Genomic DNA, 5,397 nt, shown 5'->3' on the forward strand with positions numbered 1-5,397 from the left:
TCTGTGGCGCAATGGATAGCGCATTGGACTTCTAGTATGATCGAGAGATTCAAAGGTTGCGGGTTCGAGTCCCGCCAGAGTCGATTATCTTTTGCTTGTGAGACGTATCTGATCTTGCAATCAAAGTTTTTGCCTTCTGCTGTTAGCATCAGCATTACTTACTCTCCCAAACACCGCCACTGTGCAAGCAAGAATAAGGGTCCAAAAGGTCTAAAGTGTGCCTTGAAAAGCTGTGTATCTTACTATATTGTATTATTATATATTTAATTTTTTCTCTTTTTCCTTCATTGTTTGTTTACAAAGTGTGCTTTCTACCTTCTTAAATTCCAGAACTCCCTCCCCTCCACCCTTTACCTTAGACAAAGTTCCTTGGCAGCACAAGATTTCATCTCAAAAGCTTAATCAAAACTCAGTATGCTTTTATGTCTGTAATATATTGTGACTTAAAACAAAGCCATGGAAGTTCTCACATCACCCTACGTGAAGAATACATCTTGTTTCATTCTAGAACACCACTTTTTTAATTCTCTTGGCTGGTGCCTTGTTTGAAGTATCCTGTGCATCTTCCTAGAAATGTACATATTATATACATGTTTAGTAAATGTGTAACAGACTACTTTAGGTAATATTTCTAAGAATATGTATTGTATAGCTATTGAATGAGTACATACAGAAACACAGTTATTTTCTGTGTTGTGATATAGTTTAATATGTGGAGGCATCTCTTTCTTAAAGTGTCTTAAAGACTGCTGTATTAAAGTTGGAGATAGAGGGTTGCCAAAGGGGTCACGACTCACAGGTTGAGAATGCTCGTTTAGACTGTAGTCTGTGCATACAACAAGACCACAGCTCCACTTCAGGCATTCTGTTTGTCCAAAAGATTGCTCGGTACTGAGTACAAAGGACGGAGTCATCAGCCGTTGTGTGGTACCCATTTGTAATGTATAGTCAAGAACTGCTCTCATATAAGGAATGAACAATAAGGACTAGGTAAACGAATAGTAATAGATGTAGAAACAACCTGGTTTACACCAAAGACTATTATGAAGATACAGGTACAAGATCAAAATGTTCTGGGAGCTGAAGAAAAACACAAAAGCAGATTACTTGAAGTATGAGAACAGCTAGACCCCCTAAGTTCTTTGCAGATGTATATCAAGAGGTGCGTCTCCCACCACCCCTTACTCCATCCTAGCTCCCGATAAAAAGTCTTGCAGCATAATGTGGCAAAAGACCACAGGGGAAGTTAGGCTGAGCAAGCCTGAGACAGGCGGAAGATACAAATGTGAAATGCAGACAGGAGAACTTAACAACCAAATTATACAACGTGGAAGTCTCTTCTCCCTCAGCTACCTCAGGTATCTGTCAAGTACTCAAGAAGCAAACTCCCGGGATTGTGATTAGTCCAAAATAAAGATATAACAGACTCAGAATAGGCTCAGTTAAATAAGGAGAAAGCTATTCACACTCAAGGGTGCTGCAGATAACCATTTCCTCAAGATTTATTTTTCTGTGCTGGGGCTAGGACCCAGAGTTTCATGTATGCTAGGCGAGTGCTCTGCCCCTAAATTATAGCCTAAACCCACAGTTTATTATAATCTAAAAGAACTTTAGAACAACAACAGAAGAAAATAAATAAGACTTAAGAAGGACAAACAGAGAGGTGGAACAATTTATAAATAAGAGAATGAAAATCCACAAAATAGTGGGGCAGTCTCACATATCAGCCAACTTTGCCTAAAATCAAATGGAAGGCAGTTGGAAGAATGTACCACACTCCCCCACCCCCGAACAAAAGGAAAATCAGAAATGATGAATTATGTGATTCAATGATCACGTGAAAAACTGTAACAAATGGCCAGGAGGAATAATCAGAAATAAATACTAAGAAACCTAAGCATACTTTCCTATCTGTATAAATGGTTGAGGCAAAAGGATCAGTTTGAGTCCAAGGACACAAAATAGAAAAAGAACAAAAGAATAGGTTAAAATACTGTGTTTAAAAATAGCGCAAAGTCAGACAATGGGATTAAAGAAAGCCCTTCCTAGCAGGTTCAATCAGCAAACTAAAGATTATGAAAGGTGCAAGAGTAAAAAAGAAAAACAGGTAACCCTGTCAGGAGTGGGGTTCGAACCCACGCCTCCATTCGGAGACCAGAATCCTCAGCAGAGAAAGCTAACGCTTGAGTCTGGCGCCTTAGACCACTCGGCCATCCTGACACACATTCTTATTATCTGGAATAATCATTTATTAGGAAAACCATCCAGTTCCTGGCTCTATCCGGAGTACTGGAATGAAAAATTTTAAATGTACTGTAAGTATAAAGTAAAACTGGGGTTGACGATAGGGATGGAAGGGGGCAGGAGGGGGGAAAGAGGGAGGTGATTACGCACTTGGACAACCCCTCCCCGGGAGGCAGTGGCTGTGACTTGCAGTTAGGATGTCCTCGATCCGAGTACCGGAGTCGATGAGATTTCTTGAATCCGAGGAAAGAGTTATACGAACCGAGTGAGAACTTCGACCAACTCTGGTAGCGCTCTCTTTTTCTGGCAATAAAATTCACAGCCCTATTGCACCTTCTTTTTGGCATTTTCCACCCTGATCCTGATACTCTTTTCATTTTTCTTATCTGTATTTTTTTTTTTTTTTTTGGTTCTTTTTTTCGGAGCTGGGGACCGAACCCAGGGTCTTGCGCTTCCTAGGAAAGTGCTCTACCACTGAGCTAAATCCCCAACCCCTTCCATTTTTCTTCTACAGGTTGTGATACCCCTAACTTTATTTGATGATCTAGAAAAGGGGATGTGAACTGAAGGCCTGTGATATCTGACATGAATGAACGGAATGAACCGAGTAAGGCGTGGTCATTCCTGGTAACAGCGTCTGTTCCAGTCTCTCTTTTGTTGCGTCTTCTTCCTACCCTCACCCCATTTGTCTCCTCTTCCCACTCCCTTTTCTCGCTGAGACCTATGATCCAGTGTCCAAGACTTTTCACAATGGGGAGGGCTTCCAGCATTGTAGAAACTAACAGTAAATCAGTAACTGCGCTGCTTGCTACAAGCGTCTCTGTGGGTGGACAGAGGTCAAAGGAGAGTCAGTTGCTGCCCTTTCCTTCTGTGTGGTTTCCTGACCTAACCCTAACTTAACTATCATTACAGCACAGTGCAGATTAGTAGGAAGGATGCATTAAAGTCTGAGCAAGCAGGATGTGATTCATACTCCGTCTGAGAGCAGTAACAAACGAAGCCCTGGTGTAAGCGACAGCAGAAGGGAAAGAGGAGCCATCAGCTTAATCTGTATTATGATTATTAATAATGAGTAGCAAATAGTACAAGCCACGTGCAGATATTTAGTATCATTATTTACACACAACAAACTTAGTTCTACTCCAGACAAGGGCCATCCTATGATACTGGATAACATAACAACAGCACAAGACAAATGTTTAGAATATGAAATCTAAGTGGGAATCCTCATCAATGAAACAAACGTTTGAAATATGTTTTTAAGGTAGCATTTCTTCCCCCAGCACAGGAGACAGGCTTTCTTAGAAGATACTTCAAAATTAATTCATTTTGTTTGCACACCCATGGGGATGCTGGAGGGCAACCACAGGAACTGGTTTTTCCCTTCCACCATGTAGGTCCCAGAGATGGGACTCATGTTTCCAAGCTTGGTGGTAAGCACCTTTACCTACTAAGCCATCTTGAAAGTCCTGAAAGAACCTTTGACAAGGCCTAACTACTGGAACATTGAGATGCTCAGAATGGTTTAAGCAGAACTCTCAAACAGCATGTTGCAGCTAAAGCTTTTAAAGCAGTGGTTCTCAACCTGTGGGTCTCAACAAGGTGTCAAATATCAAATATCCTGTATGTCAGATAGTTACATTATGATTCCTAACTAAAGGAGCAAAATTATAATGATGAAGTAGCAGTAACTTTATGGTTGAGGGTCACCACATCGAGAACTGTATTATAAGGTGGTAGCATTAGGAAGCTTGAGAATCAGTGATTTAAAGGCTACTGTTCCTTTAAATAAGAATATCTATAATCTATTAGAAGATTTGTCAATACCTATGATGAAGTGTGTGTGTGTGTGTGTGTGTGTGTGTGTGTGTGTGTGTGAATGGATCATATTTCAAAACCAGCTGATCAAATAAACACCTAGAAAATAGAACCAGACCTGTCCCATCTTCTCTGTTGTCACCTTTGCCTATGTCTTTTGATACTACGGGTATTTAAACTATGGCTCATGAATGAATGACTATTGAATGATCTGAAAAAAAAAAACTAGTTTGGATGAATCAGTCCATCCAATCCTTAATAAATTGGAGCATGAGTCTGAATGGAATGAACAAATTAAAAACAAACAAAGCTTTCATAAAACATGGCTTTGGTGTCTGTAAGCATGAGAAAAACACCAAGAAGATGGCAGCATCTTCTTTTCCCGTCCTTTGATTCTCTTGAGGATTATCCACAGTCGCTCTAAGATCTCTAAACACAACCTCTCCCTCCTCATTCTACCTACAAGTTGGCAAGGCAGCCTGATCTCCAAGGGTTTTTAGATGAACCCACTTCTACAATCATTGATTCTTGGGATAATCTTTATTCTTTCTTAAGTCACAAAAATTATTTTTTTTGGCTATTTAATGTAAGTATTGTATGGAGGGGTTGAAATAACACAGGTAACTGAGCCAGACTTTTGTAAGACCCTGGTAGTCCTCAAAGCCAAGGAATCTTTCAGATCTTCCCAGAACCTTAAATTACTTACAGAATTAAATTGTTTCTAGGATGATCAGAAGCATGTTTCCAGAGCCTGGGGACTGGCAGTGCATTGAGTTTTTATTCCAAAGGTCCAGGCTTTGAGTTCCTATTTAGGCAACAAAAATCAATTTTGACTTTGGCAGATTTGATCAGAATAAATTAATTATAGAAATTAAAACCTGGTCTACCTTTACTCAGCTATATCTCCCAACTTGAATGATTTGTGGGTTCTCTGATGTTTAGAATTGTGGTCATAGAAAGGAAAAACAAAAAAACAAATGAAAACACTTCAGTTTAATTATTTAGCGTTATGATTGCTTTATGTTCCCTTGTATGGTATAGGAGAGTTTCTTATTCTAGAGGTAGGATTAGTTTGGCCCTATTCACAAACAGATTCTGGAGAGCTGTGACTTTGGTCTTTGGATCTCAGAATTCTTCGTGTATCACACATTGATGGTCTAAAATCCTAGCAAGTTCTTTGATTATGTTAGAGCATACACAAGGTCTGCACAAATTCAATCCAGACACAATCCCAGGGTGAAGTGTACACAAAGTCCCAACGCTAACCCCGAAACTATTTGCAATTGGTACTTGCTCTTGAGAAGGAAAATCAACTACATTTTAGGCCATGCCTCA

General features: G+C 39.9%; 2 non-coding genes across 2 annotated transcripts in view; one reads left to right on the plus strand and one right to left on the minus strand.

Moving 5' to 3' along the window:
- The window catches only part of Trnar-ucu, an 86-nt gene extending 3 nt beyond the window's left edge, over positions 1-83 (plus strand). Inside the window, 2 exon segments of the tRNA in view lie at positions 1-34; positions 48-83. The exon segment at positions 1-34 is cut by the window's left edge and continues 3 nt beyond it. This is a non-coding gene — a tRNA (tRNA-Arg).
- A 2,031-nt stretch (positions 84-2,114) lies between these two features.
- On the minus strand, positions 2,115-2,220 carry Trnal-caa. The gene is made up of 2 exons: positions 2,183-2,220; positions 2,115-2,160 (listed from the first exon to the last, which is right to left on the minus strand). It is a non-coding gene; the product is annotated as a tRNA-Leu (tRNA).
- Positions 2,221-5,397: the final 3,177 nt, after the last annotated feature.

The sequence above is a fragment of the Rattus rattus genome, chromosome 14 (assembly GCF_011064425.1).
Source record: "Rattus rattus isolate New Zealand chromosome 14, Rrattus_CSIRO_v1, whole genome shotgun sequence".
Classification (NCBI taxonomy): domain Eukaryota; kingdom Metazoa; phylum Chordata; class Mammalia; order Rodentia; family Muridae; genus Rattus; species Rattus rattus.